The 12,887-nt window shown below is 39.0% G+C and overlaps 1 protein-coding gene across 18 annotated transcripts in view; it reads left to right on the top strand.

Annotated features, from left to right (window-relative positions):
- Positions 1 to 12,887, top strand: part of APP (amyloid beta precursor protein) — a 280,730-nt gene that overhangs the window by 20,404 nt on the left and 247,439 nt on the right. Inside the window, exon 1 of one of the 18 annotated variants that reach the window (XM_078358827.1) lies at positions 9,975 to 10,279. The exons of the other annotated variants lie outside the window; for them this stretch is intronic. The gene's annotated coding sequence lies outside the window, so the exon portion shown is untranslated. Of the gene's footprint in view, positions 1 to 9,974; positions 10,280 to 12,887 lie in introns of those variants that run through there. 18 annotated transcript variants of the gene reach the window in all.

Below are 12,887 nucleotides of genomic sequence, written 5' to 3'. Positions count from 1 at the left end.
AACAGGGTAGGGAACAAATTTTTTTCCCTTTTCTGCAAGTATTTAAGCTGGAGACAATACAGTGGAAAGGCTGTGAGGTGGGAGCTTGCTGGGGTATTGGAAGAAGTATATTAGCTTACAAACATCCCATTAGTTGTGTGTATGCAATTTTTCAGTGACTATTCCCATTAATAAATCATTTATAAAAACTAATGATGAGGATCTTCTATACTCAGTTTACTCCTTTCTTGGAAAAGAATGTGCATTTTAATCAAGAGGATTTCATGAAAGACATTCTGTACTCTAAACATTTCAAAGAGCTAGAGTATATAGCAATTCACCTTTTCTTTTGTATTTTGAAATTTAAGACAGGAAGAATTACTATTTTATACTTAGTTCAGATTTGGTGGTGGTTTTGTTTTTTTGCTTCCAGTGGAAAAAAGTTGCATTAGTAACCTGGCAGTCAACCATGCCATATTGCTTGTGATTTATTAGTCTGGAATAAACACCTGTACTTCTGGCATATGTAAAAACAGTTTACTGAGAGGCTTCCTTGGTGTACCTTATATAGCTGATTCTATGAACCAGCCTTGTTGTAAAGCGTTTTCACTTAATTTTTTCTTAGCAGCAGCCTGTGAGGTACCTACTGTTATCCTCAGCTGGGAAGGAGCTGGCCAGTGGACTGGGTTTAAAGTATGTCTTCATTGTCTGTACTCTTAACCACTTACCTTCACTGCCTCCAGCAAAATAGATCCGTAAGTTCAGCCAGTGTTTCCTCTTCAACTAAACAGCCTCCTGAGTAAGCAAGCCTTGGAATGCAATTGATTGATAAGATACAAAAGTAATCAGTTAGGCTCTCAGTTCCTGACTGCTAGCCTTTTTCACCTGCAGGAAGTTCGAAGTGCTGATACCTCTACCTGGTGTCTTCTCTCCCCCTCCCCCCAATTCCATTGTTTCCCTTTTTCCTCAATCCCAAGTAAAGGCAGTCCTGAGTGTGGGTGTTGGAGTCATTCAGACCTTGGATCTGAGTCACAACTCTCAATTTACTAGAACTATGACTGTAGGAAAATGATCTAAGCTTCCTTCCCTAAACTTAAATTTCCACATCTACAAAGCATCTGTAAAGAGATTGGTCAGGAGAAAAATTGAATTAAATTGAATAAGGTACATAGCACAGAACACAGCCAGCAGTAGGCCCTGGATGAATTAGGGGAAAATGGTTTTGATTTTTATTTTTAAGGTCTTTGTAACATCTCTTGGTCCCTTCAGAACAGTCCTTAAGGTTCTTATCAGCCATCCCTTATTCCCCGCTGGGGCTAGGCCAGGGAAGAGGCCCAGTTGCTTGTGGCAGTGCTGAGTTTCACATTTCACTGCTGTCTAATACATGGAAGGCTTTGGCATCTCAATATTTAATTGATAACATTTTTGATGCCTGAAAACAAAATAGCTTATTTGTAACTCTGCATACATTTTGTTTGTGGTCAAGTTGTTAGAATTTGAAATGAACCTCATTTCCTTGGGTTTTGTCCCTCCCCATCTGACCTGCCACTTCTCAGTGAACCCTGAAGAAAAAAACACTTGCAAAGGAATCTCAAGAATGTTGGTCCGGGACACAGCTCTCCCCAACTACTCTCCTGCCCTAGGCCTCCCCCTCCTTGTGTTTTCAGGAGTGACCAGGCACTGGTGACAGCCTTGGCTGCTTTGACCAGCTGGAGATGGCTGCAAAATGCCTGCCTGCTAGCTTTGAAAAATCTCTGCCAACCCCATTGAAAGAATTGTTTACCACATATCAGAGGGGACTGGGAAGTGGGTAATTGAGAAATCCTTTTGAAGGGATTTGTGGCTCCTCCTCCTACAGAGGCTTCCTGAAATGGTGGGTAATGCTCATGCCTTAGGGAGAATGGATCTCCATCTCCTAAGACCTGCTCACATGTAGCTCTAAGTATTAGACCTGCATTTTTGTTTACATTTTACCAGTGCATTTCTCCATCTGTGTCATTTGTACATTAGATTCAGGAGAAAATCACTCTGTACCTTTGGTGGTTTCAGGTGGCTCTTAAATTTCATTAATTCATAAAATCTGAACTGAATGGAATAGTTGGTGTTTTGGGAGGTTTATTTTAGTGAGGGTGGGGAGTTAACCTGGCATGGAAAGGGATTGGATTTTTCATTCTTTCCCAAGAGACTTCAGGGGGTTTTGATGTTTTGATAATCCTGGCGTGTGTAAGGCCCTATCAGGTGTTTGCCTGTGTGATCCTATTACACCCACATCCTGTGGCTGCATCCAAGTGCTTTGAGGCCGACTTAATGGGGATTAACTTAACAGTTGCTCTGTGGAAACAAATGCTCTTTGCTGCTTATTTCTAATAAATTGATCGAACCATTTAAAAGATGTTTTTTCCTTTTAAGAAGTTATATCTTCCTAAGAAACTGTAGACCAATAAAGCAAAACTAAAATACTTGGGTCTAAAATTAGTGTATTATATTTAAACACTGGGCTTCAGACTGATTATATCATGCTCTTTTACTGACTTTCTAGTCAGATGCTTATTTATAAAAATAAAGCTTATATAAAGGGCACCATTCAAATGTTATACCAGTTAGTTTTAGCAAGTTGACCTTCCACAGTAGCTAAATATTGTTTACACTGTGAAAAGAATTATTTAACATTATATGCTATCAGCATGTCAAATGAATTCTGAGCTGCAACAGATGAGACCCTAGGTAGAAACATGAAAACATAATAGTGTGAAAGGGAAGAGCAGGCTGCTCTGTCTTTGTGAAGCAGTTGTGCAGGAAGGGTATTTATAAGTATAGTAGATACTTAGGAAAATTAATACAATTATTTTAAAAATCATCTGAGAAAAACCATTAGGTAAGAATAGCCAATAAAAAAACAGAAGCAAAATGTAAAGCTGTAAATATTAAAACTGCATGTCACATGTATAGATAGGTCAGTGGAGCAAACTGGAGGTCTAGAAATAAAGTTGTACATATACTGAAAATTTGCGCAAGATGAAGGTATCTTTTTCCATCAGAAGGGGAAAGGTGGATTATTTGGTTAATGGTTTTGGGATATCTGACTGTCTGTAGAAAGAAGGTGGGTAATTATTTACCTAGTAGCAATACCAGATTACCTAGTATTATGTGCCCAGTACAGTTTGTCAGTAACAAAAGGCGAACTTTTTTATTCTGTGAACTTTGTTCTTACAAATCAATAAAAAACACTAAATGTGAACATTTCCAGAGAAAAATGAACATTTTTGAGAACACATTATGAAAAGAATTAAACATATACAAGAGAGAATAGTGTGCTGAATCCTCAGCAATGATCAGTTCTCAACCAATCTTGCTTTTTCTGTATCCCCCTTTCTTGAACTGTTCAATTCTTTTCCCTCACTGGGTTAATTTGAAATAATTTCAATTATATAATTTTATGCATACATATTTTAGTGAGATTGTCTAACAGAAAATCTCTGTTAGACATGGACAAAAAAGGCAAGGAGTTTTATAGTATGCGGGAAAAAAATACACGTAGCCAATAAACCTATGAGGATATGCTCAATCTCATTAGTAATCAGGGAAATGCAAGTTAAAACAGTGTTACAACATTATTTTTTAAAACCCTGATTGAAAAGACTGAAATTCTTGCCAGATTGGCATTTTCGTCTACTGTCAATTGATTCAGATACTGTTTTGCTCCTAGGCTGGAGTATAGTGGTGCAGTCTAGGCTCACTGCAGTCTCTGCCTCCCAGGTTCAAGCAGCTCTCCTGCCTCAGTTTCTTGAGTAGCTGAGATTATAGGTGTGCACCACCACGCCTGGATGATTTTTTGGATTTTTAGTAGGGACAGGGTTTCACCAGGTTGGCCAGGCTGGTCTCAAACTCCTTACCTTAAGTGATCTGTCCGTTACTGGTGTGAGCCACTGCACTTAGCTGATAGAGAAATTTTTGAGATCCGTCATTATTTTATGTACTTATCCCTTTATCCAGCAATTCTAGGAGTTAATTAGTTCATAGTATATTGTATAAATGCACACAGATGAAGGTAGTATTAGAACATTATTTGTATCAATTAAATAAGCTTACTAAAAACTCTAGTAAGTAGAATATTATGCTGATACATTAACATTGAGCATAACCATAGTGATGTATAGAAATAACTCAAATCATACTGATATAGGTGAAAACAAATTTTCAGAAAGCAGGCATAATCACATATTAAAGCATAATTTAGATATAAAACATAGAAAATTTATACGTGTATTATGTCAGTAACAGATTCAAGTGAATCTGACAAAATCTGACTCTGGTAATGAGAACATTGGATTGGAGGAAAAGGTAGTAGGTATATACTTTGTATGTTATCACCTTTTGTACTATTCGAGTCTTTTTAACTGTAGGCAGATACTTTAAAGCAGGTGTCGCCAACACACAGCTGTGGACAAGTACTGGTCCATGGCCTTTTAGGAACCAGGCATGCAGCAGGAGGTGAGTTTCCGGGTAGGTGAGCCAGTGAGCATTACCACCTGAGTGCTGTCTCCTGGCAGTAGATCCTCACAGGAGCACAAACCCTATTGTGAGCTGCACGTGGGAGGGATCCAGGTTGCCTGATGTGGTTCTTATGAGAATCTAATGTCTGATGATTTGAGGTGGAAGAGTTTCATCCCAAAACCATCCCATCCCATCCCTCCCCTAACATACCGTGGAAAAAATGGTCTTCCACAAAACCAGTTGCTGGTGTCAAAAAGGTTAGAGATGGCTGCTTTAGAGGTTGCTCCCTCCTGGCATATCTTGGATGTAGGACTCCCTGGTTCTGCCATTCTTGGTAGGTAGTCAACCAGCTTTTGACAGTTCTCCCCAGAGACTTCATCCCACAGGCAAGCCATCCCATTCCACTTAAAACATCTCTAATATTAGGAAAGGATGTATTTTGATGTGATATCTAGAATCCTCCCTGTTGTTCTTCAGAGGAACATTACTTTTATAAAGTTGAAAAGAGCAAGCTTCATTGAATTATAAAACTGGGTTATGTCAGTGAATTTTATGTATTTATTTTCATGGGTAACTGATTCTTATATCAAAACTTGCTTTTGAAAGTATTGGCAGCATAAATTCTTACTTCAGGCCCATTTGCTTCACTTTGTTTAGCACATTGAACATCAAGGAACAGCTCCCTCAATCTAAACTTTCCAGTGTTGGTGCTTGTAATACCATTTTTCAAGTTGACGCTAATGCTGACTGTGGAATTCTCATGATAAGTCAGAAGAAAACAATTTAGTGGAAATGTTCTTTCTCCCACTGAATTGTATACTGAGGTCTGTTTTATTTTCTGCATTTTAACCCAGAAAGTTGTTGAAGAGAATTGACCATGATAAGACATCTGTAGTTTATTTTGTATTTTCTTTTAATGGAAATTATAAGTGACTTTTAAGTTTAAGGTTGAGTATAGCTTTTACTAAAGAAATAACTAGAATATAATAAAATACACATTGCTTAAGATATAAAATATTTAGGCAGTAATAGGCTGAATAAAAACAATAAATTGAGATTGTATCAGGAATAATGTATTATAAACCATATATGAAACCAGGTACTAACTTGGTGTTCTTCATAGCTTTATCAGAAAGGCAGAGCAAATTCTGTCTCAGAATGAAATATGAACAAAGTGACGTTCAGTGAGTCATGTGGTTTGGCTGTGTCGCCACCCGATCTCATCTTGAGTTGCAGTTCTGATAATCCCCATGTGTTGTGGGAGGGACCAGGTGGAGATAATTAAATCATGGAGGTGGTTTCCCCTGTCCTGTTCTCCTAATAGTGAGTTAGTTCTCATGAGGTCTGATGATTTTGCAAGGGGCTTTTCCCCTTTTGCTTGGCACTTCTCCTTCCTGCCACCGTGTGAAGAAGGGCATGTTTGCTTCCTCTTCTACCATGATTCTAAGGTTCCTGAGGCCTCCCCAGCCATGCTGAACTGTGAGTCAATTAAACCTGTTTCTTTTAAAAATTACCCAGTGTTGGATATGTCTTTATTAGCAGCCTGAGATTGGATTAGTACAGGCAGGCTACCTACTTTGACTAAAGTAGCAATAAATAATAGGGCTGAGGTTGGAATCCAGGCCCCTGGTTATGGCCGTAAGCTGAATGAAATAAGCCAGACTCAGAAAAACAAATACTGCATGTTTTCATTTATACGTGGAACCTGAAACAGTCAAACTTGTAGAAACAGAGTAGAAGGGTAGTTCCCAGGGTCTGGGTGTTGGGGAATTGAGGAGATGTTGGTGAAAGGATACAAGCTTGCAGTTATGAGATTACTACCTAATTTACAGCATCGTGGCTATAGTTATTAATAGTGAATCGTATACTTGAAAATGGCTGTGAGAGTAAATGTTAAATATTCTTACCACACACATCAAAAAAGGTAACTCTGAGGTGATGGCTATGTTAATTAGCTTGATTTTCATAATCATTTCACAGTGTATACATATATCAAAACCTCACGTTGTATACATTGAATATACATAATTTTTGTCAATTATACTTCAGTAAAGCTAGGGAAAAATAAAAGAAGTGACCTAACCAGGACATTTCTCTGTTGCTTTATGATAAAGACAAAAGGGATAATAACTTGATTATCAAAACTTAATCATCATCATTATTTTTTAAGATGGGGTCTTGATATGTTATCTAGGCTGGTCTCAAACTCCTGTGTTCAAGTGATCCTCCTGCCTTGGCCTCCCAAAGTGTTAGGATTATAGGCATGAGCCATCACACCCAGCCAGTTTTGAAGGTATCTTGATTACATTATTTGTTTTAATATTTAATAGTAAGTGTTTAACTTGAAGCATTTTTATCTACCTTAAAATTGATTTTCTCACACATTTTATGGATCAAAACGATTATCAGATTCCAATTCCCATTCCACCACATTGGCTATAAAAGTTGACAATTACGGAAAGTAAAGTAATGCTGAATTTTTCTAATGCCTATTTTTGACATTGAATAAAGATTATAAAATTTCCTATAACTTGAATGAGTTTTTAAAAATTTGACATCTTTTTATAAAAATCTAGTATTGACCATTTCAGTATGTTTTACTTATCTCTGAAGTATAGGTAGGACTTACTTTTATTAATTTTCTTAAGTGATGCCAGCCAAGTGACAGTATCTTTTTTTTTTTACTTTTTCTTTACTTTTTTTTTTTTTTTTTAAGACAGAGTCTCAATCTGTTGCCAAGGCTAGAGTGCAGTGGTGTGATCTTAGGTCGCTGCAGCCTCAGCTTCCTGGGATCAAGTGATGCTGTCACCTTAGTCTCCTGAGTAGCTGGGACTACAGGTGTGCACAACCAGGCCCAACAATTTTAAACATTTTTTTTTAGAGATGGGGTCTTACTGTGTTGCCCAGGCTGGTCTTCAACTCCTGGCCTCAGGCGAGCCTCCCACCTCTACCTCCCTGAGTGCTGGAATTATAGACATGAACCACCGTGCCTGACCCCAGTGACACTGTCTTAATTTTGAATATGGGGCATCTGATAGTATTGAAGTGATCTAACAGAGAAGTGGATTTGAGGCTTGGTGAAAAGAAGCCCAGGATGCACCGTCTTAGAGAAGTGTTCGTTTCTGCGGTAAGCCAGCAGCAACGTTCTTTGCAGAGCCCGTAGAAGGATCAAGTGAGGGCTGTGTGGTGGCGCGGCCTCTTAAGTCTCTCTGGTTCCTCAACATGCTCAGGTTGGTGGCTTTGATATTTTCCTCATCCAGGATGGGTTATGCCAAGTTTAGGGAAGACCCAGTGGATATTTACCAAGCCTCTTACTCTGCCCAGCATGTCACCATGAGTGAGACAGCAGAGTAATCACCTTAAATGGTGCAGATGCTCCTTGTGCATACTCTACCCTGAGGCCTAACATCTGGATTCTGGATACTGTTTCTTACTCTTCGTTCTTGCTGTGTGGTCCCCAGGTTATGGATGTATTGTGGACAGGCATCGCATATGTCCCCTACCTCCTTGCAGCCATACAGAGATGACCTAACTGGATGTAATAGGGTATCTTCCAGTTGTTGGCTACCTGTGGAAGTTGAGGGCCTTCTGCAGGTCTACCAAAGCAATTCATTGCCTGTCTGAATTTCTGAATGCTTCATTTGGGAAACCCTTGATGTAGTAACTGTCGATATTATTTCTTTTTGAAAACTTCCCTTTTTCTTCCAGTTTCTTCATTTGTAAAGTGGAACCAATAGAAAAATACCTAACTTAGGGTTGTTGTGAGGCCTTAAAGAAATAATACAGCCCATAGAACGTAGTATATACCCAGCAAATATTTACTAATACTACTACTTTTAAGCCAGCATTGGTGATTGGCCGATAGTGTCTTCTAATTGCCTTATATTTTCAGAGGCTCTGGTCATGTTCATACCCATGTTTCTAAGTGACAGAATGTAAATTTCTTTCTTTCTTTTTTTTGAGATGGAGTCTTGCTGCTGTTACCCAGACTGGAGTGCAATGGCACGATCTCGGCTCACCGCAACCTCCGCCTCCTGGGTTCAAGCAATTCTCCTGCCTCAGCCTCCCCAGTAGCTGGGACTACAGGCGCGCACCACCATGCCCAGCTAATGTTTGTATTTTTAGTAGAGACGGGGTTTCACCTTGTTGACCAGGATGGTCTCAGTCCCTTGACCTCGTGATCCACCCGCTTTGGCCTCCCAAAGTGCTTGGATTATAGGCATGAGCCACCGCGCCTGGCCAGAATGTAAATTTCTTAATCCTCTGTCTTCTCCTTCAGGGTCAGCTCTTGTCCCCAACGTAAAATAACTCAGTCATCCAGAACCCTGTTTTGTAGACCTATTTTTCAAAATTGGGCAGTTAATAGAAAATTAAAAGCAGTCTAGGGAAGAGCCTTTCCTTTGGGTTTGTTGCTTTTTTTTCTCTCACAAAAAGACTGTGCCCAAATGGCGGGGAAAAAATCAAGAAATTGTAAAATACATCATCAGGGTGTTTATAGTAAATGTAAGACATTAAGTAACATTTGAGTTAATCTGTGCTCGTACAAACCTCAGAAGCTTAAATAATGAACCAATGATGTGTGATTTTGGAAGGTTTTAATAAGATTCTTTGCGTTGGTATTTGTAACATCAGATTTGCATGTCATCGTTAGCATTCCTTATTTTGAGTGGTGCCTAGGTGTCAGGCATCATGTTGAGGAATTTACGTGCTTGTTTAATTCTCTCACTGACCACATGAGATAGGTAATCCATTTTACAGATGAGGACCCCACATCAGAACCTTTTGGCCAGAATTACACTTAGTGTTAGAATTTAAACCTCAAAAACAGATCTACAAAACAAGGTTCTGGATGACTGAGTTCTTTTACTTTGGGGACAAGAGCTGATGCTGAAGGAGAAGACAGAGAATTAAGAAATTTACATTCTGTCACTTAGAAACATGGGCATAAACATATGCAGCCTCATTCCAAATCCTCTATCTTTACTCCTCCAGAATGAGCCATTAAATGAATTGTTTCTTACAGTCCTGCTGTGTTCTTGGAAAAGAACTTGAGAACGTTTAGCCCAACCACCCCATGATGTTTGGGAGTACTATTTGCCATTCTTTCAATAAATAATTTATTTGAGTTTAAGGGAAAGTCTGTGAATTAACACCAGTACCAAAACTCCCATCAAAAAATAATGTAGATGCCTTTGTTTAAAAGAAAAAAAAAAAACCCCGGAAATTTTAAAGGTGTTCATTCTTGCCTACCTAACAAGTTTCTATATTGATTCCTTAAACTATTATAATCATCATACAGATGTGATAGACTTTGAATTTGTTAAATATGAATTGTCCTCCTGTTTCTAGCTGTTTTGTCAGAGGCCTGATATAGAGAGAAGGGATTAAATCACTGGTCAACCTTGGATAAAATTTGGTCGAGCAGTTCCTTCTCCCCAACCCCTGACACTGGGCTTTGTGCCAAGAAAATCCTATAAAAGAAAATTGACTTCTTCCGAAACAAGAGTTCCTGGGGCTCTGGTTGTCCATTGCTGGCTTAGAAGTTGGTGCAGTATGTGTGTAATCTACGCTTAAACAGCACAGCCTTGCTGTGTGCCTGGTGAAAGTTGGGTTAGTGCTGACAAGCTGTTAATTCAGCCTCCCAAGGATGGAAGCTGTGGGCTGGGTCAGGTTGTGGTCACTGCAGTAACAGTTTGTTGATCTCAGGGAGCATTCCACAGCTGCTAATGTAATTGACAATGATTGGAACCAACTCTTACCCAGATATAAATGGACTGATTAGAGGACTTGGTACCGTTTATCAACTGTGAGTACTGTGACGTCGGCATTGTTTTTATTCTGTATTTGGGTTAGGTGAAACTATTCTTAGACATTAATATCTTTCAAAAGTACAGTGTTATGTATTATGACCAAAGTAGGGATGGAGTTTGCAAATTATTTGGTGTAATTATTTAATTTGTTCATCCACGCAGTGCAATTCTCTAACCAGTGTGATTGTTCTCTTTGTACAATACTTACTTTGCCAGAAATTTTGTTGTTGTTGTTGTTGTTTTTGTTTTGTTTTGTTTTGAGATGGAGTCTCACTCTGTTACTAGGCTGGAGTGCAGTGGCTTGATCTCAGCTCACTGTAACCTCTGCCTCCTGGGTTCAAGTGATTCCCCTGCCTCAGCCTCCCAAGTAGCTGCAACTGCAGGCACGTGCCCCACACCGCAGCTAATTTTTGTATTTTTGGTAGAGACAGGGTTTTCACCATTTTGGCCAGGATGGTCTTGATCTCTTGAGCTCCTGATCTGCCTGTCTTAGCCTCCAAAAGTACTGGGATTACAGCGTGAGCCACTGCGCTCGGCTGAAAATTCTTTTTAGTAAGATATTTCTCATAGAACGTGTACGGAGTTTTAAAAAATTGTGACTGCTTGCAAAATCATATAGTTTGCAAGAATTAGCCAAAGTATAAACACATAGTTCTCAAACTGTTGTCTGGGAGTGCGCCAAGAGATCTGTTTAACAAAACTTCAGGTAGATTCTGGTGCAAGTTAAAATTTGAGACCCACTAATGTAACCTCACCTTATCGGTGGACCACATTTTGAGCCATGGAAGAAATAACCCTTTCTATCCTTCACAAGGTAACAGACAATTTTTTTGCACAATTATTTGATAATGAGCTTACATTTGAGATTAAGGCATGCACATGATAATGTCCATTCTCACTCTAGGTCTGGGGACCTTGACTCTTTTTCTGTCCAGTCACTTGGTTTTGTGCATTAACAAAATTTTTAATTTACTTATTTTTTTTAACTTACTTAGGTCTTATCCCTTACTTACCATCGCATCATCGTTTTTGTAGCCCCTGCAGTTCAAGATACTATTCAGCCCTTTCTACCATATTAAAATAGCTCCACCTAAAATTAAGGGTCAGAGTAACACTATATATATGAAAATGTAAGCGTGCCACAGTGGTCCCCTAGTCTCCATAAAACTGCAAACACCTTATGACTTGCCCAGAAAGTAGACAATAATACTGAAGAAAGCCTGCCTTTTCCTCCTCTTTGACCAACAATGAAACAGTTTCTGACAAATGTCAGTTTGCTTTTTGAGTTCTTTAGGTTTCTGTTGTGTTTGCAATGGGTAAATATTGAGTAACAGCTACTGACTGTATTGTATACACTGAAAAAACTACCAACAGAATATTTGTGGGAGGATGATTTTTTTTATTTTGAGACAGACTCTGTCACCCAGGATGGAGTGCAGTGGCATCATCATGGCTCACTGCAGCCTTCGCTTCCTTGTCTCGAGTGATCCTCCCACCTCAACCTCCCCGGTAGCTAGGACTACAGGAGAGCACCACCTCCTGGTGGTGTGCGGCTAATTTTTGAGAATGACATTTTATAAGTAGTTTCAGTCCCTTAGTTTAATCCCATCCTTTGATCCTATAACATGTATAATATTTGTGTATAGTATGTGATCTGCCAACTCTCCAAGAAGATTTTAAAACTCAATTATGTTAGGCTGGGCACGGTGGCTTATGCCTCTAATCCTAGCACTTTGGGAGGCCAAGGCAAGTGGATTGCCTGAGCTCCGGAGTTCGAGACCAGCCTGGGCAACATGGTGAAACACCATCTCTACTAAAATACAAAAATAGTAGTTGGGCGTGGTGGTATGCCCCTGTGTCCCAGCCACTCTGGAAGCTGAGGCAGGAGAATGGCTTGAACCTGGGAGGCGGAGGTTGCAGTGAGCTGAGATGGCACTATTGCACTCCAGCTTAGACAACAGAGCAAGACTCCGTCTCAAACAAAAAAACAAAAAACACAACAAACTTAAGTATATTAAATTTCAAACATATACATCATCCAGCTTCAAAAATTGACCACATTTTGCTGTTCTTGTTTCAAACCTCCCTCTGCCCCATTTTCTTTTCTAAAGCATTTTAAAATAATTCTCAGGTATCATATCCTTTTACTTGTAACTACTACTTTTCATAGGTTTCTGAAAGGATTTGTGCAGAATGTTACAATTAAACCAGTATACTGGGGAAAAAGGCCACTGGATATTAGTACTTGTTTTGGTTTTAATTTAGAAGTCCTTTTTAGAGTATATTCAATCCCTTCAGGATTTTCTGAATACCCCTTAGAACCACAAAAAACACTGGTGAGACCTTTCTCATTGCAGTAGAAGATGAGTTTCCTAGAGTAGCCCTTTGTTGATGGAACAGATATGCATTTTGTTTTATCAGGACAATCACTGACACAGTCGTGACTCAGATCCACTAAATGAAGAAACAGAAATAGGATCTGCCTCACCTCCTGTTTTTTATTTATTTTTTTTTTAATTTCTGGGATGAGTAACCAGAATATTTTTATGTTGTGCTAAGTATTTTCTTTTTAAACTCATTTGAATTTTCGAAATACAATATATA

This window comes from Callithrix jacchus, chromosome 21 (genome assembly GCF_049354715.1).
Source record: "Callithrix jacchus isolate 240 chromosome 21, calJac240_pri, whole genome shotgun sequence".
In the NCBI taxonomy this organism is placed as follows: Eukaryota; Metazoa; Chordata; class Mammalia; order Primates; family Cebidae; genus Callithrix; species Callithrix jacchus.
The sequence above is the reverse complement of the archived record's forward strand: the minus strand, read 5'-3'. Positions and strand labels throughout refer to the sequence as shown.